General features: G+C 39.9%; 1 protein-coding gene across 11 annotated transcripts in view; it reads left to right on the top strand.

The window, feature by feature from the left end:
* The window catches only part of LOC108015157 (uncharacterized), a 176,348-nt gene that overhangs the window by 80,986 nt on the left and 70,702 nt on the right, over positions 1–24,660 (top strand). For 4 of the 11 annotated variants that reach the window (XM_065868173.2, XM_036820621.3, XM_036820623.3 and 1 more), the window contains exon 1: positions 19,403–20,270. The exons of 6 other annotated variants lie outside the window; for them this stretch is intronic. The gene's annotated coding sequence lies outside the window, so the exon portion shown is untranslated. Of the gene's footprint in view, positions 1–19,373; positions 20,271–24,660 lie in introns of those variants that run through there. One more of the 11 variants, XM_036820620.3, reaches the window with a different exon arrangement.

Here is a 24,660-nt window from a genome sequence, read left to right as displayed (position 1 = left end):
GTACTTCCCATGGGGTCCTGAATGGGAGACCAAAACTGCACTTATGGATTCCATAACTTTAGTTATTGTATTCCGATTTGGACGTGGGATAGCTCTATGAGTTTGTGCTTAAATTATCTTACTTTCTGTATTCCAATTTTTCGTTTGAAAGATGGTCAAAATTTCAACCCATTTTCATGTCAAATTTTTCCGTAATTCCCATGGGGTCCCGAAGGGGAGACCAAAACTGCACTTCTGGATTCCATAACTTTAGTTATTGTACTCCGATTTGGACGTGGGATACCTCTATGAGTTTGTGCTTGTATTATCTTACTTTCTGTATTCCAATTTTTCGTTTAAAAGATGGTCAAAATTTCAACCCATTTTCATGTCAAATTATTTCGTACTTCCCATGGGGTCCTAAATGGGAGACCAAAACTGCTCTTCTGGATTCCATAACTTTAGTTATTGTATTCCGATTTGGACGTGGGATACCTCTATGAGTTTGTGCTCGAATTATCTTACTTTCTGTATTCCAATTTTTCGTTTAAAAGATGGTCAAAATTTCAACCCATTTTCATGTCAAATTATTTCGTACTTCCCATGGGGTCCTAAATGGGAGACCAAAACTACACTTCTATATTCCATAACTTTAGTTATTGGATCCCGATTTTGACGTGGGATACCACTATGAGTTTGTGCTTGAATTATCTTACTTTCTGTATTCAAATTTTTCGTTTAAACGATGGTCAAAATTTCAACCCATTTTCATGTCAATTTTTTCCGTACTTCCCATGAGGTCCTGAATGGGAGACCAAAACTGCATTTCTAGATCCCATAACTTTAGTTATTGTGTCCCGATGTAGACGAGGGATACCTCTATGAGTTTGTGGTTGAATTATCTTACTTTCTGTATTCCAATTTTTCGTTTAAAGGATGGTCAAAATTTCAACACATTTTCATGTCAAATTTTTCCGTACTTCCCATGGGGTCCTGAATGGGAGACCAAAACTGCACTTATGGATTCCATAACTTTAGTTATTGTATTCCGATTTGGACGTGGGATACCTCTATGAGTTTGTGCTTGAATTATCTTACTTTCTGTATTCCAATTTTTCGTTTAAAAGATGGTCAAAATTTCAACCCATTTTCATGTCAAATTATTTCGTACTTCCCATGGGGTCCTAAATGGGAGACCAAAACTACACTTCTATATTCCATAACTTTAGTTATTGGATCCCGATTTTGACGTGGGATACCACTATGAGTTTGTGCTTGAATTATTTTACTTTCTGTATTCAAATTTTTCGTTTAAACGATGGTCAAAATTTCAACCCATTTTCATGTCAATTTTTTCCGTACTTCCCATGAGGTCCTGAATGGGAGACCAAAACTGCATTTCTAGATCCCATAACTTTAGTTATTGTGTCCCGATGTAGACGAGGGATACCTCTATGAGTTTGTGGTTGAATTATCTTACTTTCTGTATTCCAATTTTTCGTTTAAATGATGGTCAAAATTTCAACACATTTTCATGTCAAATTTTTCCGTACTTCCCATGGGGTCCTGAATGGGAGACCAAAACTGCACTTATGGATTCCATAACTTTAGTTATTGTATTCCGATTTGGACGTGGGATACCTCTATGAGTTTGTGCTTGAATTATCTTACTTTCTGTATTCCAATTTTTTGTTTGAAAGATGGTACAAATTTCAACCCATTTTCATGTCAATTTTTTCCGTACTTCCCATGGGGTCCTGAATGGGAGACCAAAACTGCACTTATGGATTCCATAACTTTAGTTATTGTATTCCGATTTGGACGTGGGATACCTCTATGAGTTTGTGCTTGAATTATCTTACTTTCTGTATTCCAATTTTTCGTTTGAAAGATGGTCAAAATTTCAACCCATTTTCATGTCAAATTTTTCCGTAATTCCCATGGGGTCCCGAAGGGGAGACCAAAACTGCACTTCTGGATTCCATAACTTTAGTTATTGTACTCCGATTTGGACGTGGGATACCTCTATGAGTTTGTGCTTGAATTATCTTACTTTCTGTATTCCAATTTTTTGTTTGAAAGATGGTACAAATTTCAACCCATTTTCATGTCAATTTTTTCCGTACTTCCCATGGGGTCCTGAATGGGAGACCAAAACTGCACTTCTGGATTCCATAACTTTAGTTATTGTATTCCGATTTGGACGTGGGATACCTCTATGAGTTTGTGCTCGAATTATCTTACTTTCTGTATTCCAATTTTTCGTTTAAAAGATGGTCAAAATTTCAACCCATTTTCATGTCAAATTATTTCGTACTTCCCATGGGGTCCTAAATGGGAGACCAAAACTACACTTCTATATTCCATAACTTTAGTTATTGGATCCCGATTTTGACGTGGGATACCACTTTGAGTTTGTGCTTGAATTATCTTACTTTCTGTATTCAAATTTTTCGTTTAAACGATGGTCAAAATTTCAACCCATTTTCATGTCAATTTTTTCCGTACTTCCCATGAGGTCCTGAATGGGAGACCAAAACTGCATTTCTAGATCCCATAACTTTAGTTATTGTGTCCCGATGTAGACGAGGGATACCTCTATGAGTTTGTGGTTAAATTATCTTACTTTCTGTATTCCAATTTTTCGTTTAAAGGATGGTCAAAATTTCAACACATTTTCATGTCAAATTTTTCCGTACTTCCCATGGGGTCCTGAATGGGAGACCAAAACTGCACTTATGGATTCCATAACTTTAGTTATTGTATTCCGATTTGGACGTGGGATAGCTCTATGAGTTTGTGCTTAAATTATCTTACTTTCTGTATTCCAATTTTTCGTTTGAAAGATGGTCAAAATTTCAACCCATTTTCATGTCAAATTTTTCCGTAATTCCCATGGGGTCCCGAAGGGGAGACCAAAACTGCACTTCTGGATTCCATAACTTTAGTTATTGTACTCCGATTTGGACGTGGGATACCTCTATGAGTTTGTGCTCGAATTATCTTACTTTCTGTATTCCAATTTTTCGTTTAAAAGATGGTCAAAATTTCAACCCATTTTCATGTCAAATTATTTCGTACTTCCCATGGGGTCCTAAATGGGAGACCAAAACTACACTTCTATATTCCATAACTTTAGTTATTGGATCCCGATTTTGACGTGGGATACCACTATGAGTTTGTGCTTGAATTATCTTACTTTCTGTATTCAAATTTTTCGTTTAAACGATGGTCAAAATTTCAACCCATTTTCATGTCAATTTTTTCCGTACTTCCCATGAGGTCCTGAATGGGAGACCAAAACTGCATTTCTAGATCCCATAACTTTAGTTATTGTGTCCCGATGTAGACGAGGGATACCTCTATGAGTTTGTGGTTGAATTATCTTACTTTCTGTATTCCAATTTTTCGTTTAAAGGATGGTCAAAATTTCAACACATTTTCATGTCAAATTTTTCCGTACTTCCCATGGGGTCCTGAATGGGAGACCAAAACTGCACTTATGGATTCCATAACTTTAGTTATTGTATTCCGATTTGGACGTGGGATACCTCTATGAGTTTGTGCTTGAATTATCTTACTTTCTGTATTCCAATTTTTCGTTTGAAAGATGGTCAAAATTTCAACCCATTTTCATGTCAAATTTTTCCGTAATTCCCATGGGGTCCCGAAGGGGAGACCAAAACTGCACTTCTGGATTCCATAACTTTAGTTATTGTACTCCGATTTGGACGTGGGATACCTCTATGAGTTTGTGCTTGAATTATCTTACTTTCTGTATTCCAATTTTTCGTTTAAAAGATGGTCAAAATTTCAACCCATTTTCATGTCAAATTATTTCGTACTTCCCATGGGGTCCTAAATGGGAGACCAAAACTACACTTCTATATTCCATAACTTTAGTTATTGGATCCCGATTTTGACGTGGGATACCACTATGAGTTTGTGCTTGAATTATCTTACTTTCTGTATTCAAATTTTTCGTTTAAACGATGGTCAAAATTTCAACCCATTTTCATGTCAATTTTTTCCGTACTTCCCATGAGGTCCTGAATGGGAGACCAAAACTGCATTTCTAGATCCCATAACTTTAGTTATTGTGTCCCGATGTAGACGAGGGATACCTCTATGAGTTTGTGGTTGAATTATCTTACTTTCTGTATTCCAATTTTTCGTTTAAAGGATGGTCAAAATTTCAACACATTTTCATGTCAAATTTTTCCGTACTTCCCATGGGGTCCTGAATGGGAGACCAAAACTGCACTTATGGATTCCATAACTTTAGTTATTGTATTCCGATTTGGACGTGGGATACCTCTATGAGTTTGTGCTTGAATTATCTTACTTTCTGTATTCCAATTTTTCGTTTGAAAGATGGTCAAAATTTCAACCCATTTTCATGTCAAATTTTTCCGTAATTCCCATGGGGTCCCAAGGGGAGACCAAAACTGCACTTCTGGATTCCATAACTTTAGTTATTGTACTCCGATTTGGACGTGGGATACCTCTATGAGTTTGTGCTTGAATTATCTTACTTTCTGTATTCCAATTTTTCGTTTAAAAGATGGTCAAAATTTCAACCCATTTTCATGTCAAATTATTTCGTACTTCCCATGGGGTCCTAAATGGGAGACCAAAACTACACTTCTATATTCCATAACTTTAGTTATTGGATCCCGATTTTGACGTGGGATACCACTATGAGTTTGTGCTCGAATTATCTTACTTTCTGTATTCCAATTTTTCGTTTAAACGATGGTCAAAATTTCAACCCATTTTCATGTCAATTTTTTCCGTACTTCCCATGAGGTCCTGAATGGGAGACCAAAACTGCATTTCTAGATCCCATAACTTTAGTTATTGTGTCCCGATGTAGACGAGGGATACCTCTATGAGTTTGTGCTTGAATTATCTTACTTTCTGTATTCCAATTTTTTGTTTGAAAGATGGTAAAAATTTCAACCCATTTTCATGTCAATTTTTTCCGTACTTCCCATGGGGTCCTGAATGGGAGACCAAAACTGCACTTATGGATTCCATAACTTTAGTTATTGTATTCCGATTTGGACGTGGGATACCTCTATGAGTTTGTGCTTGAATTATCTTACTTTCTGTATTCCAATTTTTCGTTTGAAAGATGGTCAAAATTTCAACCCATTTTCATGTCAAATTTTTCCGTACTTCCCATGGGGTCCTGAATGGGAGACCAAAAGTGCACTTCTAGATTCCATAACTTTAGTTATTGTATCCCGGTTTGGACGTGGGATACCTCTATGAGTTTGTGCTTGAATTATCTTACTTTCTATATTAAAATATTTCTTTTGAAGGATGGTCAAAATTTTAACTCATTTTCATGTCAAATTTTTCAGTATTGCCATGAGGTCCTGAATGGGAGACCAAAACTGCACTTCTAGATTCCATAACTTCCGATTTAGACGTGGAATATCTGTATGAAATTTTGGTCAAATTGTCTTATATTCTACATTAAAATTTTTCTTGTAAGCGATGATCAAAATTTGTACCCATTTTCAAATAAAATTTTTTCTTATTTCTAGTGGCATCCAGAATGGGAACCCAAAACTGTAATTCTAGTATTATAATATTTTATTTTTAAACCAACCTAATGGTCATAAGATTAAATTGGGTACAACTATTTTGAAACCTGCCAGCAATGCCTCCTAAGCAGAGCGCGTCAATTACATTTTCGTTTGGTTTTCGGTTGGGTGTTGCATTGCGAAATTCGCCTCTCGGCTTTGGTCTCTGGCTCCCGGGAAAAGTGCCTTGTCCCTTTTGGGAAATCCGAACCCAACCAAACCAAACCTAACCCCATTCCCCCGTCAAGCGATGCACAATCCCAACATTGATTTAGTGCTGCCACCGACAGACGTTCGGTTTGGTTGGGCTCGTGGACGAGTCGCCAAATGCACATCGATATAGTTATTATGTCTCTGGCTGCAGTTTTCCCAAGGGGTGCGAAAGGGGTAACAGAGGGCCGGGAAGCTGGGAAACTGGGTGGGGAAAACCTGACCCCGGCTAAACCGACCTGGCTAATGGAAGTCGCGCCATCATGGGCCGCAGGGCAGACGAGACGAGGGCTTAGTTGGAGTGTGGAAGAGCTTCAGGTGCTGGAGAGACCTTATTATTAACCTTGAGTTGATAGGTTTGTGGCGGATTACAAGATCAAAAAAGGCTAAGTCATCTAAAAGACTTTACAACCATTAGATCACTATTAATCTTTGACTTTAACTGGTCTAGCAGATAAAAATAGCTTTTTAGACGATTTTACTGGAAGTACATGGGGTATAATATGTTTTTACATTATAGATGTAAGAGATTTAGCCTTGAATAAGCTCCACTACAGTTTTGCCTATACAGTGAAGATATTTTTCGTAACTGTACTGTATTTAGTCTTCTATATTTAAGGCTGGTTAAAGATTCAATTTTCTAACCTTTAAAGACAGTATATCCCAACGTTTATGTTTGCATTATGCCAAATAAGCTTTTTTCTTACTGAACCATTTACCCCTAGATTAAGTCTGTGCATCCCCACTAATCGAGTAACCCAGTGATCACTACATTTGATAACTTTGCAAAGGAGTTTTATGAACTGAAGTCGGTTTGGCTACATCCCACTCCACCAGGGATCATCATACGTTATTCAGCATTAGCAACTAGATTTATTTGCCCTCAATCATGGGTGTAGAGCGCACCTACACCCCTTCGATGGACTTTCTACGCCCATTTCCCTTTGGGGAATTGTAACTGGGCTTACCCTTTTTTCTTTGGTGGCGACCTTAAGCCTTCTAAGTGCAAACAGCTTGTTGTCTGTTCATCGCAGCCATTTCGGAGAATCCATAATGTATGTGCAGCAGCCCCTTTCGACCCCTGTTGACCCTCTTTGCCCTTCCCATGTTTGCAATAATTCAACTTTTGTCCAACATCGCATTTCCGCCCCTCTAAAGTTACAGCCAAAAATGGTCAAAAGGTGTAACTTTTTTGCCGGGCGGGGACGCCCCAATAATATTTTTGTTGAACGGCCACTTTTGAAAATGAAGGGAGGGGAGCAGCTCAAAAGCGGCAGTAACAACAGAACTTTTATACCATTGGCATAGGGACATAGGATTGGTTAAAAAATGAACTTTTGGTTTTATTTGTGTTTTCAATTCTAACATGTTCCCTAAAAAATTGAACTGAAAATAGTAAAAAATTATTAAGAAGTTTATATTTTACTTATAAAAACGTTTATCAATAAAAGTAAACCTAAAGAAAAAAGTATTTTGGTTAAAAGAAATAAAATAACTGTTAAAATTTGGAATGCTTTCCCTGCTGGCGCCACTGTATACATGGGGAAAAAGTAGAGCAGAGGCGTCTAACCAAGTTGTTTTTGTTTGTTGCCGGTACGCAAAAGTTGGACAGACAAATCCCCCCTAAACCAACCCCCCGGAATATTGGAGGAGCCCCTTGCAACGGAATCTGTGTGTATCAGTGGCCAGGATTTATGTGTTTATATTGCGAGTTTGAAGTTGGTTTGGCAGTCCGCGCTCTGCTGCTGCAGCTTTACGACAAGGGTGGCGATTGTGAGGGGGATTGGGGGTCACCTTTATGGGGGTGGTGCTCTGCGGTTGCACAACTGTCGGCCTGGGCGCATAAATTCAGCTACGTTTATGTATCGCAAAAAGTGTGGTATCCAAAAGTGCAAAAGCAAAACAATGCATTTTAAGGGGGTGAAATATTGGGATGGCCAGACAAGTTGCCAAGTTCCCCCAAAGGGGCATCGTGGAGGAACTATTGAACAACTTTGATTGAGAGACGCAGTCTCTGTTCGATTGTCAACATAAAATTCAGGGAGGACTTAAGATAGGTCTCTGGGATACTTTTCTCTTTCCCAAATAGTTAAATGTTTACGGTATATTTGTATACCTTAACTGTGAAATTCACTTATCGATTTTCAACGGATCATTTTGGCAAAAACCCTCCCAAGTTCCAGCCTTTTGGATCGTTTATTTTCCAGCCCCTTTATCCAATTCTTTCGTAATTTTTTCAATCAATTTCCTCAGACTGAAAATGAATTTGCCGCCTTCGTTCATGTCAATCCATTTTCACCTTGACTTCAAGCACCGAGAAAATTTATAAAAAATATATGGTAAATGAATGCTGGCTTGCTTGCCCTCAGAGTCTGTAAATGAAAAAGTTTTGATTGCTTTTAGCAACAACAGAAAAAATGGCAAACGGGAAAAATATGATCATAAGCCATGCAGCGAGGAAAATGGGGGAAAAGCGGGAAAAAATTGCAATGCAAAAGCACATTTTTAGCATATTGCCAGGCCCTAAAACCCCGAACCCCTCTACGCTCCCCAAAAAAATAAAAACCCTCAACACATGGCACATAAATCTTGCACCTGGAAAAGGGGGCTGGAGAATATGTGGGGGCGTGGCAGGGAGTACAGGCAAGCAAGGTGCTAATGGCAATCTGTAGTGTGTGTGCAGGACCAAAAGGAGCAGTTGTGTGCGGGAAGAGTTATTTTTTACAATTTTCAATGTAATTTCTGTCAATCCTCCCCTCTTTATTCCAACGCCCCTGCCCCGCGAACTTCCCCACTTTCATCATCCCTCTTGGCAGATTTTTTATTGGCGCGATATTGAAAATTATGCGAAAGCGCCAAAGCGATTTATGCTTCATTTTGGGGCACGAGAAGGGTAGCGGAATGGGGCAAGTTAGGGGTTAATGGTGCATCTGAAGGGGGAAGAAATATGGTGTTCATTACCCTTATAAATAATACGATTGAAATGATTACAACGGTGGATATACCCGAAGGGAAGGAAAATACTGAAAACATATAATATAATATACTAAAATATAAACCAAACTGCTTTGGTAAAACTATGCTTTCTATTCACACACATTTGTGCACAAATTTGGCAAATTTCTTGCAAAGCTTGCTTTACTATGAGTACCAAATCGCATACGTTATAAAGCCCAATTTAATTTTCAATAACCGATTCGCACTTCCAGTGACGAACGACAACTGCCAAAATGACAGACAGTGAGATTAATCAAATCGAGAAACCTGAACTAGCAAACCCCAATCAGTGCTTAACCCGTCGGCGCCCCCATCCGCAATTATTTCGACCGCGACCTAATCGAGTCTGATATCAACACCCTGTTCCCCCCTCGTTGACCGAAAAAAGAGCTGCAAGCTGAAATCGGATTCGACAATTAGTTCAAACCGCTGATGGGCAGGCGGCGATAAGCCTAAGCCCCTCTTTTGGCCTTATCCATCGACCTACCGACCGAACGATTGTGCGTAGACCTTAATGATGATGACACTGAAGACGATCTGTTGCAATTGTGTGTCGGTGTCGGGGTCACCTATTTGAAATTGAGATTGAGATTGAAACCCAATGGGAGCCCATGCACTTTTGGACTGCTGAGCAGGGTTGCCAATTTGGCTTATTTATAGCCAAACAAACCCAATCTATTTTAAAATGTTTCATTCTCACTTTTGCTTTTTTGGTTTTATTTGTCAATCCTATCCTATAATTCTGCTAAAATTTCCCTGATAGGTTTTTAAATTATACTTGGAGTTACTATGAATCCAGTACCAAAGACTATGATGATATTATATTGGTACTTTAAATTCTGAAAAACATTATGTATTTTAGCTATGTTTTTAAACTGTATTTGACACCACTGCAAGACTTTTTCGACTGCCGCTTGTCACTCGTTAGGCATTCATTTCATTCATTTGTCGAGGCTCCGACAGGGCGACTTAATGATAGACAGCCGCCAGACCTTGGTGGTTGGAGGTGCCAGTGGTGGCACTAAAGTGGTGCGGAGGTGGTGGCGCAACCGATGACTTGGGCGCTTCGGGTCGCCACTTGCGGCTCAAAAGCTCTAGCTCTGGCTTAATTACAACACCAATTTTCGGGGCCCGAAAGGTGCCGCCAAAACTGCAGCTGCCAACAGTTGACAGGAGGGGTTAAGGGGCTGAGAAGGGGTTAAGGCGAAACCATTGCAATTTCGATTGCAATTCCAATTGCCATCGATGAGCAGAAGGTTGCTCAATTCGGAAGGTTGATTTCCCCTTCGTTTCGCATTATTACGGATTATCACGAATGATTTACAAATTACTATCAGGTGGCATAAACTAATGCTCAGAGATTTTCGTTTGATGTCTTAACATCATTTATAAAGTTTTAAAGACATCTGATAGAAAACTATAAATATTTATAAGTTGTCAATTGTCTTAAACTGTTTTGACACTAAGCCTTAAGCAAATAATAGCTTGTATTTAAATTATTAAATGTAATTTTCTTAATGGGTTTTATTATATTTCACACGGAAGCTTAAACTCAAGAAAGTTACTTATAGATAAACTCCCAAGCGTTTATTTATTGTAAATTCCATTACCTCTCATTAGGATGCGGATATCCCTGCTGTCCAGAAGTGTTTAACGAACGCTGATAAGATGGACTGAAGAAGTCTCCTGGATAACCTGAGGTACGCAGACCCCTTCCCCCTCCCCCAGCCACATCATTGGGAGGTCATAAATCACAATTCGTGGCCTATGAGCCGCTTTTGGCAATGGTCTTTGCCTTCTGTGGAACTTTCCTTGGCACTCTGCCTTCCATCTGCCCCTTCCCCTCTTCACTTCTTGGCACTGTATCATTTTTTTCTAGATCTCTGCACTGGGGGAACTTTGGAGCGAAAAAAGTTTCTTTGGCAAAGTTTATGTGCCACTTGCAAAGATTTACTGGCTAAACTTTTGCATTTTGCATACAGAGGATGAGAGCACGGCGATGAGGACATTTCGCAGATATGCGAACGATTCACAGTACAAGTTCCCGAATTTGTTGCTTTATTCCTTCTTTTTTTCGTTGCTTCTCCACATTCCACATTTGGGTAAAAACAAATCCAAGTTTTCAGAGACATCGCTGTCACAGAAGGTGCAAGGCGTTGTAAAGCCCAGCGAAGTAGAGCCGAAGACAGAGGGACATACGGACAAACGGACAAACTGGCGGACAAGCGGACAGCTGACGGACAGACAGTGCACCCCAATCCGTGGGACTCATGCGTTCCTGCAAGCTGTCTACTGGATTCCGGATTCAGAACGCCCGTTCCAACTGCAATTCCTTCTGAATAATGCATTTTAAGAGGCAGGATGGATGGGGAGGTCCTCCACCGATTTCGACAGTTGATTAGGCAGACAGAAAAGTTTAGTGTCACCAGAGCGAGGAGCGAAGGGTTGCCACGAGTTCTTCTGTCGATTCCGAAGTGCCCTTTACTTTATAAAATAACATTGTATATATTATATATAACATAGGCTGAAGGACTGTGGCCTTTTTCGCTAAGATCAATTTTATTATTATACACGTATTACATATTATACACTATAAATAAAACAAACAGTTTGATTATTAAAAAAATATAAAAACTGTTCTTGAAACCATGCTTGTTTTAACACTAAGATTTGTAAATTTGTGCATTTTTGCAACAAATCCTCTTCTCCAAAACGGATCAGTTCGGCTTCCCCTCGATAATACCTCTAATCCCGTCGCGGCTTTGAGAACCGTAAGCTCTGGTAATATCCTTGCCGTGGAACAGAGGTGACAGGATGAATGGAGGGCATAAATAAAACTAGAAAACTAGCAAACGAATGCAAAAACATTTTACTAACTTTTTTTTGTCAAGCAAAGCGACAAAAGCGAAGCGACAAACAGCAAACAAACAACGAACTCGGTTGAAAACTGAAAACGGAAAATGGAAAACTTTTGCAACGCTCAACAACAACAGCAGCAGCATTCAAACAGAAGGAAAAGTTCATTTACGTAAATGTTTTTCTTCTGCTACTGCTTCGTTTTGGTTTTGTGTTATATTTTTTGTTTTTTTTTTGAGAGAAATTAATCAGCAAATGGGTTTTCAATTTCCCATTAACACTCCACGGCAAAAGTGAACTCCAAAGTTGCACGCTCTTCTTCCCCCAAAAGCTTTTGTCATTTTCCTTTCGGAGTTGAGCAGAAGCCAATGGCATATGTAATCATGGAAAAAGGGCAGAAAAAAAGACAAATCTTCTTGTCACTGAACAGGCGAATATCTATAATTAAGGGAAAAACATTGTTAGAAGGAGGGAATTCGGAGGCAGTGGCGAAATCAGGAAACAGGTTGCATCACCATCGTAATCACCTTTCGACTCTGGGATCCTCATTATCATCTTCAGTTGCCGCAGCTTTGACTCGGCTTCGGCTTCGAAGTCCCACTTACTTTACCCATAGTTGCCACTCGCCACTTTGCTACCGATGGCTACCGTAAGGTGGTGCTTTTTAAAGTGCCAGTTTCGAGTGCTAGAGGTGGCCACAAAAAAAAATGGCAGGGATTAAAGTGTTATTACAAAATGCACATGGAAAATATTGATCTTTTCCCTATAATATTGTTGGTTCACGCCAATATTTTTCAGTTTTTTTTAATATTTTTTTTTATAATTTTATGTTTGTTTTACTGAATGAGTTACATTGGTTGTTGTTGGTCCTTCAAGCCGGATTTATAAGATATATTGAGCTGCAGACAGTGGCTCCACACACTCTTGTCTTTATTTACCTTGAAAAAATAAAATTGAGAATTCTAGTGAGAAAGTTGGAAAACTAAATTTTACTTAATACTCCGAAACGCGAATACTTCAGTTCCGTGACACTTTTTATACACTGTAATATGTATAGCAAGAAGATGCCGAAAGATGCAAAAATTGGTCATATAAAAGTTAAAATTGGTCCCGAAGTGGGGGCTTAGTCCCGCTTTTCGACGCCCCTGCCTTCAGTTGTTGGGCAATAGTGACCGCTGATCATGAGGCAGCTTGCGTTGCCTCTGCCGCTTTTCGGTTGCAGTTGCAGTTGCAGTTAAAGGTGACGATGATGACATCCAATCTGAAGCCACTGTTGGCCATTAAATTGTATAACGAAGCGGGGCGGGGCAGAAGGAAGGATCGATGATCCGAAAGCCACAATCGTGCATTGAACCGCACTTTTCGAACATAGAACTTGGCTTTCGCTCGGGGACCGGATTACGTCCGTATACAGACTTTAAGCAAACATTACCATGGGATAGAACCATCAATCACCGCCTGTTAAGTGTGTCAAACCTTTTACTAATCGCCTCGCGGTCACTCAATCCAATCAATTAAGATTGAGCGCAGGAGAAACGCGCGCTCGAGAACGAGAACAGAAGATCGGACAAAAGAGGTGACAAAACGGGGGGATGGGATATGATTGGATGGGGCAGAGAAAGGCATTCGACCCAGATTACCAAAATGAGAATTGGATCTACGAATGGAAGCACAAGTTGAGAAGTTGAATGGAACCCAGTCATGTGGCTATGTACGCTATGTGTGTGTATCTCTATCTGTCTGACTGCCGTTGTGTCGTATCTGTCGGATACGTGACACTCCCGCACCATTTTCTCCTTTTTCTACTGGACACGTTTCACTGTTTTTATCGCTGATGTCGTTTCGGGGCCTTCATAAAGTGTCGCGATATTCATAAAGATAAAGCTTGCTCCCCGTCTTTGTCTCCTTCTCTGTCTCTGTCTCACTCCCCCAACGTGTCACTTTTATTGCCATCTCCCTCTACAGCCACCCCCGCCCCCTCACTTTGCACCACCCATTTTGCGGCCTTGCCCGGCAATTAAAATACCCATTAGGCTCTATTAAAATACCATTGACTGACTCCACTTCGGGCTTGGCTTTAAGTGGCATTGGCATTCCGTGTGTGTCAACCACATCCGTCCACAGGCAGCAGGCTCCACTGTACAGGGACCTCTGTCCACCGACGTCCGGTGGCCTTTGAGGCAAATTTAATGCGATTAAATGCAACAACCAGAGCAAACAACTCAATTAGAAGAGGAGTGGCTGCAAAGGCAGGAGTTGCAGAAGCGGCATGGGCCGCAGGAAATGGGGGAGCAATTTCCCCCGAAAGGATGTTCACCCAAAAACGGGGCTCAGATGGGAGAAGTTTGAAAACTCTATTATTAAAATTTTTAAAATCACTATTTGGATTTTTTATGTACAATAAACCCCTATTTATAGTTATGGTCACATTAACATTATATCATCATAAATTCAACTTAAAAAATCTGTTTGATTTATTTGGATAGCCGATTTTGTATAATTATGGCCAGCTTTTCTGTAAAGTTCACACTGTCTGAATTTTCAGCATAGCCTTAATTTCGCTTTCTTCGCGTTTTTAGCCACTTTCGAATTCTTTTTAACTTTCGTTCTCTGTTCATTTTGTCCCCGAAAAGTTTTTCTCGCTGCTGTCGACTTTTTGACACTTGTCGTCATATGCAGTTGATGCAAGAAAAGCGGAATTCCACCCACTGCCCACTGAATTTCCCGCCCATTCTTCGCTGCATCCTTGCAGTTTTTCATTCTTGTTGTTTCTGACGCTGTCGTCATAAACGCAGCCTTATTAAAAGTGCACGTAACTTTTATATTAGTGCAGACAGCAACACGCAACTCCGCCCCCAGGTTTTCAGGTGGGCGGGGCCTAGTTCCTCTTCAGGTTATATGGCCAAAAAACTAGACTAGTTGGCGATGGGAGCCAGAGGATGGCAGTCGCGGCGGAAGCTAACCAGGAAATTATTATCAATGTACGCATAATTCATTAAAACGAGCAACTTTTTGAGGTCTGCAAAGGAAGGGGGTAGGAAGGGGTTGGGAAGGGGTTGGGAAGGGGTTGGGAAGGGGGTTGGCAGGCGACATGCCTTCACTGATGATGATGACAACGTCAGAGTGCACTTTGTCATTATATAAGGCCACATATCCACTCATCGAAACTTGTGCACTAGAAGAAGAGTCTAAATGGAACTGCTAAGTTTTCAGAATTTACCCCTTGAACTCAATAGTTAATGAGTGCAAATAACTTATTGGATGGCTAGTCAATAAATAAAACCAAAACAATATCTGATGTGAAATGTTTTAAAAGAAACAAATGTAATGTATTATCTACTTCCCGAGCTTCTTGCTTGATATAATTATTTATATTGAGTAGGTTTTCCTCAAGTGTATCTAGGAATCGAGAGGAGCCGGAAGGATGTCAGGAAGGAAGGAAGAAACTAACTAACTTTGTTAAAATTTCTCTCTCACTTCCGGACTTAGGCAAGTGCATCTCCATCCCCCTCCCTCCACCGCTTAGGCATGTGTGTGGCTTCCATATTCCTCGCTTTTGCCCCTGCCGTTCCCCGTCCTTTCCCCCGCCTTTCTCCTTGCTTTTCCACCACCCCGCTTTTTGCACTCCTCAATGAAGTCATCGTTGTCAAGTTTTAAGCGTGAACTTTTCGCCGCAGCTCCTTTATTTTCCCGCCCCGTTTTCGCCACCCACAGTGCATTGAAAATCGTGCGCCTTCTTGCCCCTATTTTCCCCAGGCCCCTTAACCCTTGTCTCACCCCCTCCGCTGGCTGCATCATAATTCGCTATTAGAAGTCACTTAAAAAGTTTTCCAAGTTTTCCATGCAGCTGCCAACATTGTTGTCAGCCACACCCACTCGTGTCCCCCTCGCCACACCCACCTCTGGATTTTCTTGGCCAAAAGTTGTGGGTGGCGCCAGTGGGCGGGGATTTTTTAATTGAATAATTGTAGGCATAATGCCAAGGGTTTTGGCTGAGAAGCGCGTTAACTTTCGACTGCTGTTCCATCTATTTCCCAGGGCTGTGCAATCAACGCACGGATGCATCCTAAGAATAGTATAAAATAATGAACAATTCAGTTTCGAAGCCTAATTACATAACTGAATGGAAGAGGACTGAGTTGCGGAAAAATACAAGAAAAACCCCGCTCACTTTTCCGAGTTAAACAGTCACTAATCCCCGGAATTTAATGTGCCGCAAATAAATGCGCCGTCTGAAATGGAATAAAACTATATGCTATATCCGGGACAGCTTTAATTTCCTCAGCGCGAATTCCCTTGGGATAATTGTCAGTTTGTTTCTTCCACCTCTTTTCGGATTAAGTCCCCTTGCTGCCTGAAATTGGCAGACATTAATGGGTTAATTTGCATTAATATATTCAATTGGATGGCGAGGCCACAGGGGAAAAGCTTGGTGGTTCTGAAATGTCTCTTTTGTTTTTATCCCTTTTTTTTGGTTTTTTGTTTTGGGTGCCACTTGTTGTTGTTCTTTTTTCACTGCTTAATTCGATTTGCCAACGCACTGCAATTAAATTTATTTTCAACCAGCCAGCGAAAGTCCTGCTGCCTTTTTTCGTACTGAAATGCATAATTGCATTTTAAGCGCTCACAAACAAAGGCAACGCACCCAAACCCCTTCCGATCCCTTGAATTTCCACGCGATTTTCCTCTCATTTCTCCGCATTTTCCACCGCAAGTCAACTGAAGCTGAAATCATCATTAAAGTAATTATAACTGTCAATGAAAGGCTTGCAAAGTGCAGATAAGGATTTATAGGTGGAAGGGGGTGCGGGAGGGGAAGACAGCATCATAAAGGTAATTGGCAGTTTAATGATCTCCCTAAATTTGCACCTTGCCAAAACAGAACCAATTCTCAGAGGGAATTCCCCCGGTGGCTTTTCTCTTTCCTCAGGCGCCGAAAGCAAAAGTCCAAACAATAAACAGACGCTCTCTTTTTCAGCCCCTTTAGATTTCTCGCTTCGACGGGGGAAATCTAGACAGTGGGCAGTGCTTTTCCTTCTCCCCCTGCCGCTTTTCTCCAGCCCCCTTTTCCCAACGCCCCTGCCACGCCTCGGTGCACTTGCTTGGCGTTTCGGCACTCGTTGAGTGATTAACGTGATTTGCTTAGGCGCACAGTGGTCACTGGCATAGGTGAAGAATGTACATAACATTTTCCAAATCAGAGTTAAGTTCAAAGCAAGGAGTTATACAACATAAAGACGCGAATTCTTGAGAACTCTGCGAGAAATGGTCAACGAAACGTTTTTTAAAGCTGTTAAGCATGTTGTATTGGTATTTTATTTTTTACTATTTTATTGACTAAATTGTATAAAATGTATAAATGAAAAAAGGAGGTATGCAACATTATAACGCGAATTCTTGAGAGTTCTTTAAAAGAAAAGGTCAATGAATGAGAAAGACAACGTAACGTTTAATAGAGCTGTTAGGCATGTTGTATTGGTGGTAGTTTATTTTGTACTATTTTATTCCCTATAAACTACATGAATGGACCAAAAATCCATTTATTTATTTTTTTTATCATATCGAAAAACCACTGTCTATTGTTCTTCTTGTCTTCTAGTTGTTATGTGGTTTTTAAATATTTGTGTATATTCTTTTTATTTCCGTTGTGGTGGGCATTGCAGCTTACTTTCCTCTTCGACGCTTTTATTTTGACTTGTTGGCTTTTCTGCGTTACGGGTTATTCCTACCTGCACATATACTTTTTGATATTTAAAACTTTTTTTTTTCTTTTAATAACTGAGGTAAGTGTAGCATGACGGCCAAACAAGAACGGAACAAGAGTAACGACAAGGAACCCAAAGGTTCTTTGGGTCTTGAAAGTTATGAGCAAGAGATGAGTAGGTAAAAAGTGCCACAAGTTCAGTTTTGACAAGAAAATTAGATGTACGAAAATATAAGCGATACCTCAGAAATACACTTTGTGCTCTTTAACTTGATGACACCCCAAAAATACACTTCACACATTGAAGTGCGTCGGTGAAGAGCAGGGCAAACAAAAATAAAATAAAGAACGCTAAGCGCCAAACGAAACTGAGCTAACCATTTTTGGTGTTTGGCCAGCGACCTTGACCTTGGCGGCGGGGGTTGCGGCTGGGGGCTGGGGGCCTCCCTCGAAGGTCGGCACATAGTGTTGTAGTTTCGTTTTAGCCGCATTCAAATTGAAATGCCAATTGGGATGCATTGCGCGCTTAATTACGCAACATTTATGGAAACGAATACGCGTAGTGGCTCAAAGTCAAGTGCAAAAGGCGAAGAAACGGGAAAAACAAGGCAAGCCGATGTTAATATACCTTGCAGATATAAAAAATGATGAAATAAAAAATATATATTTACTGTTTGATCTTAAACAGTATCTACGTTTTCAAAATAGCATATGTTTTATTCACGACTTTCTGTTATTCCTACTGCTCGCATAGTAATATTCTTTTAATTCTGGTGATGGATTACGATATAAAAATATAATATGAATTTAACACCCTCTGCAAACGCAAAAGGCATGACACCGAACTTATTAAAATGCTCGGTACGTGCTTAGACTATCCGCTATCCCTCTCGCACACCTGTTGTTCAAGTCATATTTCACAGATATGCACAAATACCCATTACATATATATTAAACTATTTGTTTTCGATTTGTATTGGCTTTGGCCAATAATTAATTGCTATGGCCAAAAGTAAATGTTAACTTAACATAGATTCCTGCAGCAGCGAACTTGTTCGAGCCGAATCGAGCAATAATCAAACTGTTGCGCTTGAAACCGGCCGTTGCGCACGCGTACGAGGTTGCGTCGAACCACGCGCGAGGGCGAGCAACAACAAACCGTTTGAACGGGTCAGGGATTAGAGATGGCACGTTGGCCATCGAATATCTAGCTATTTGGCTATTTTTATAAAAATAAAACCCAGGCTTATGACTCAATTTATTTGTAGGTAGGTAGTTGTGTTTCAAAATAGTCTGTAAGTCACGAAATTCAGCCACCTTAATAAAACCCATCTTACAGAAAAACTTGGATAAACTATAAATACTTTATTATTCATTTAAATTAAACTCGTTGCAACTATAATCAACTGTATGAATAAATTAATTATATAAGAAATACCATTAATTCAAAAAGGATTTATTTCAAATGTTTAAAGATAAATACATTTATCGTTTTCTAGCCAAGGGTGGCGCGGAACAACACTAGTTTCTTTCGAACCAGTTGGCTGCAACCTTTCGGCTTTGTTTTTGTCCAAAGGAGTTCGAACCGGCGGTCGTGTGTGCCCGCCTGCAATGCAAGAAAACCAAAACCGGTGCCGCGAAATAGAAAAACACGCCTTCGGTTTGCAAAAATGTTGCTTAAATTAATGCACTGAAAAAAAGATTTAAATGAAACGTAACTTTTTTCGTGTTTTTATGCAGTGATTAGATATGAATTTAAATTATTTTATAGAGAGCCTTTATTTGATAAACTTTGGGAGATATATATAAAATTTATGGGAGTACTTGAACTGTGCTTTTTCTTGTCGAAAATTTACAATTATTTTTAAAATGCTCAAAGTAGTTATTGAAGATCAAATATTTTCTAACAGTGGCTGCTCTGCCAAAGCGTTAAGCTTAACATTTTGAACGGACGAAGTTCACCGCTGTTCGAAACCAGAAGTTCGATGTTTGCAGTTCGATAGCGACATGTTGCATGCAACGCGTCGGCGGCTAGCTCGGATTGGGTTGTGTTTTTCAACAGTTGGGTTTCCAGCTCGGCCGCGAAAAGTTGGAAATTTCAGAGAATCCAGGGAGCTGCTCATAAAGTCCCAAAAATCCATTTTCGGATCGAAAGTACTAAAAATATTACGAAAAATATTTTACAAATGCCTTAAATTTGTTTTGGGCAAGCAACAGTTATAATTTAAAGAAAAAAGAGAAGGCGGAGCTAAGTTTTTATCGCGCGCGGTTGTGCGTCGTTTTTCACTGCGATTTTGCGATTACGATTCGAGTTAGCGATTGTTGTTGCCGATTCTGGGTTTATTCGAATTGAATTTCAACCGTCGGGAATTTTGCTAAACGCGAAAATGCAACAGTTTTGAAGTAAGCCGAGCCCAAAGGACAGAAGCGGAAGGAATATTCCCCTTTCTCACGTGTTTGCTATCGCCCTCTCTTTCGACGCGCGTGTGTTGGTGAATGTGCGTTATTATTTTTTTATCTCGCCGATCAATCGAGTAACACAACAAAAATTCCAGAAGGGAATAATATTTCGAGTGCCGTTTTTTTTTGTTGTACTACCAAAATTATTACATTTTTTTATCGTGTTCAAGTGTGCTGTTTTATATTTTGGAAAATACAACAACCAATAGAGGGGAGAGGCAAATAAGAAAGGAGAAATAAGAAAAAACAAGTTGAAAGAAATTAAAAAAAAACCGGATTCCCTACAGAAACAAAAACAACTAAAGAAGCAGCATCAAAGAGAAGAAAAGGAAGAAGCAGCAGCACAGGCTTCAACTTCCAGTATTTCCAATCGTTGTAGTGTTTGCGCACACGCACTGGAAGCCCCGAAGAGAAGAGGATCACTTTAGGCAGCTGCTCTCTCTCTCTGGAAAACTGGCGAAAAGGAGAAGGTGAGTGAAATTGTCTCTCTTTGGCCTCCTGTTTGCGTGGGTGCGAGCGAGATGGCGCAGTCGCAGCCGTTTTCCGTAGTTTAATGGAATAGTTGTTAATTTGTTGCAGAAGATTTTAAAGGGTATTAAAATCTTCGACAACAAATTAAGGGTATAATGATTTCAGTCAGAAGTAGACGTTTCAGACCCCACAAAGCATATATATTCTTGATCAGCATCACTAGACGAGTCGATCTAGCCATGTGCGTCTGACTGAGCGTCCCTATCATATAGCTGCCATAGGAACGATCGAATAATTAATGTCAAAATAATACAAAGGCCGTTATATTTTGTTTTCGGTAAACATACCCGGTAGTGAATTGAAATGGATCATTATCTTCAAATTTCTGGAATTAGTTTTCTAAAATACGAAATGCAAGTTTATAATAACTTGGCGAAGTTTGATTCCTTTCTTGTTGCATATATGTAATTACAATTGTTATCTGAATATGTAAAAATCCAAGTTTTAAGTGTTTTAAGTGGTTCTAAAAATTTGTTTGCCCTTAAAAAAATTATTATAAAACTGAATGAAAAATTTGAATTTGAACAATTTGGGCAAACAACTTTGCAATTTCAGAGGTAGCTTTTTGGGCTACGATAATAATATTTATTTACATATTATTGAAAATATATGGCTCCGATCTTTGGACCCCTGAGAGGGTTATATGTACATAGATGAAGTAAACCGGGCTCACACGACTTTATTTATTCTGGTTCTGATCGCATTTCACACTTGCTCTCTCTTTTTTGCCGTTTTTTTCCTTCCCAGTGTAAAATCGAAAGTTGTAGAACATAGAGAATAGTTTCTTGTCATCTTCAGTTCAGTTTTCTACTGTTCCCCTGCTGCTCCACTGATCCATTTGTGGGGTGATTTACAGGGAAAGGTTTGGTAAAAAGATAGAAAAAGTCATTTCCAATAGTCGAGGTGTCTGGTGACCATAAAAACGGCTGACATAATGAGCTATAAAGAGGCAAGAAGATGGTGAAAAAGCTCAGAAACTGAGTGGGCCATGCACACATATCTTGTACACTTTTTGTACTATAAGTATGTAAATATGCTTGGGGCGCCATGAAAAAAATATGAGAAGCAAATAAAAATGCGGTTGGCATTGCACTTTGCTTTGGTCGAGTTTTCCCCTCTGCCTTTCGCTCTCGTTTCTGGCCACTTTGTTACAGTTTTGCGATTTTATACCCGACTAGGCCACTAGACCACGTTATACAGACTACGTCCCACCCATAGTCAACTTCGAAAGAAGATACAAAATTCATATACCCACCCGTTCAGACTGGGACAACCTCCCACATCAATTCGTAAACGCCGTCAACATATACACTGACGGCTCCAAGTTTAACTCCCAAACAGGTGGGGGAGTCTTCTCCCCCGAACTAGACATAAAAGTCTCATTCCGCCTACCAGACCACTGTAGTGTTTTCCAAGCGGAAGTGATGGCAATTCAGGAAGCCACTACCCACCTGAACACGTCTGTACATAAGGACAGTGATATCTTCATATTCTCGGATAGTCAAGCTGCCCTCAGGGCCCTCGACTCCTACACAACGAGCTCAAAAACAATCTCTGAATGCCGCAAATCTCTTAACGAGATGGCCACTCATCTGAGAATCAGCCTCATCTGGGTGCCTGGGCACCGCAACATTGAGGGCAACTGCATAGCAGACGAGCTGGCAAGACAGGGGACAACCGCCGATATCCTTCGTGATAAGGACACGGTAGGGATGCCCATGGCTACCTGCAAGCTCCTACTCAGGCAGAGATTGTATACTCTTTCCAACAACCGTTGGAACTCAATCTCAATATGCCACAATTCTAGACTCACATGGCCAAACTATAACACGAAAAGAACAAAAACTCTCCTACAATGTAGTAGGGAGGACATCTCCACTCTCCTAAATGCCCTCACGGGCCACTGTCTCATAGGGACTCATGCGACAAGGCTGGGTCTAAGTAACCACGACTTCTGCCGCAGCTGCAAAGAGATAGACGAAGAGGAGAGCATCGAACACCTCCTATGCTTCTGCCCAGCGCATAACCTAAAGCGCTTTCAAACCCTAGGTAGCTACACACTTCCGAACCTTGCGGCCATCCAGGACGTAAGCATTCAAAAACTACTATGTTTCTTAAGAAGAACAGAATACTTCGCGAAGGCAGTAAACCCATGAGCTAGGGAAACGGATCTTTCAGAGATCATGTGGTATCACAAGGGGCCCATTGTGGCCTAAGTGAGGGGACTAATATTTAGTCTCCAACCACTCCTACCTAACCTAACCTAACCTAACCCGACTAGGCCTACATATTCATGTTTTAAGCTGCCCAGGGAGCACTTAATACTTAGCAGCTGGGCGCTAATTTCATGGGGAAATATATAAAAATTAAGTTAAAGTCGCGAGCTTGGCGAGCAAAGAGTTATACAATATAAATTTGTTTATAAGCCTTATAACTCCAAGCCTAAAAATTATAATTTATTTTATACTTAAACTCCATAGTTAATTTTTAATCAATGAAATAACTTTAAGGATTGTTCAGTAGTCGATTTCATTTCGAAATTGTAATTCCCTTGATAGGCAATTGTATTGAAATATCGATAACAGTGAGGCACCTCGTTTAATGCCGTTAATTGAATTAGCACCCGCACATAGATACGTACACCTACACACACACAGCTACCTACTGAATAACAACAAAACGCCAGCGGCAACAACAAATTGGATTAATGCAAACGAATCGAATCGCCGAACAAGAAAGAGCAAGAAAAATGTGTAAAAACTACAAAATGGTAAAACGATGGTTTTTGATGCAAACAAATGGCTAAAACACAGCTACCAAAAAGCACAGATACAGATACAGATACAGATACAAAATGTATCTTTCATAATCGACCTGGTCGAAAGACAGAGACACAGATAGAGTTAGCGATGGAGTGAGAGAGAGATGGGGCGAACACGACATGATAATAACGGTTTCACAAATTTAGTTGTTTCTTTTTTGACTCTGTTTTGTTTCGTTTTGCTTTTCGACTGTCCTTTCACTCAGCATCTTCTTGGTTTTTCCTTTTCGCATTTTACAACAGTGTTTTGATTAGAACCTTGGTCGAACACCTCTCATGATGATGATACCCTCTAACTCCACTGACTTCCCCCACTTCCACTTCCACTTCCCCTTCCCCTTTTCCGTTTATTGGTTTTCCTCGTTTTGGGTGATATTTTCTAGTGGCTTAACCATTGCTCTAATCGATTTTTTATTTACCAATGAACATGATGGTTTTTCCGTATTCATTTATGCTTTTTTTTTTTGACCATCTTCGGCGCATAACTATCTTGTATCTTTCGCATCTCAGCCCATTGAGTACGGCCGATTGGCAGTAAATCTGGCCTTAGTAAATTTATACATTTCGGTGTATTTTCATCATTCATTTATCATTAAAATGTGCTTGAAATAGCATAAATCTTTATTATTTGATCGAACTTCTTTTATTTGTAATGTGGTGCTTAGGGCTAGATCTTTCTTCCATTGTTTGCTATAATAGATAATACCACTGATCGGATCTCTTGAATGAAATATGGTTCAAGTTGCAGAAAATTATTTTGCTGATTGATAGCGAAGAAATGACATGTATAGTTATCAAATCCATCAAATTGGATGAGTTTGCAAGCCCGATTTCTTTGCGCTCTCCAATCACTCACTGCCTTTTTTCATCAATGTTGCAAGTAAATCGCCTCAAATTACGCGGATCTGCGAAATTGTAGCTAAAATGCAAATTCATTATGCGGATATGACATGGATCCCTCCATTTGCCGCCCAAAAAAAAAAGTCACGAACTTTTGTAGCTGAAATGCGAGATGTTCCAATGAAATTTAGGGTAAAGTGAAAAACGGGGTACAGTGAAGCTCATTAACAACAGCTGCTGTAACACAGCTTTAACAACGCACATCGAATATCAAAGAAAAAACCCAATAAATCTGCTGGCAATTTTTTGGGCCTTATAAAGACATCAATCCAAAATTGGGATGGAGCGTAGGGCTGGAAAATAATCAAATCAAATCAAAAATACATCAAAGTTTGTTTTTTGCTTTTTGTTTTCTGTTTAATTAGTCGATCGGGGGGCGCGTGTGTGTTGATAATGTTTTTATTTGCCAGCAGAGAGAGTAAGTAGATCCCGGGGCATCGCGAAATTTGTACTTTCCCCTCGTTAAGGTTTCCAGATTCGACTAATGATATAATGAAATCGCATTCACGTTGCCACTGAATGAAAGGGAATCGGAATCCGCATCTGAATGTAAATCTTCTCGCTGCCTGATTAATTGGGCAACCCGCGAAACTCTTAATTTGTCGCAG

Source organism: Drosophila suzukii, chromosome X (genome assembly GCF_043229965.1).
Source record: "Drosophila suzukii chromosome X, CBGP_Dsuzu_IsoJpt1.0, whole genome shotgun sequence".
In the NCBI taxonomy this organism is placed as follows: Eukaryota; Metazoa; Arthropoda; class Insecta; order Diptera; family Drosophilidae; genus Drosophila; species Drosophila suzukii.
Note: the sequence above shows the minus strand (reverse complement) of the source record. Positions and strands in the feature narration are given on the sequence as shown.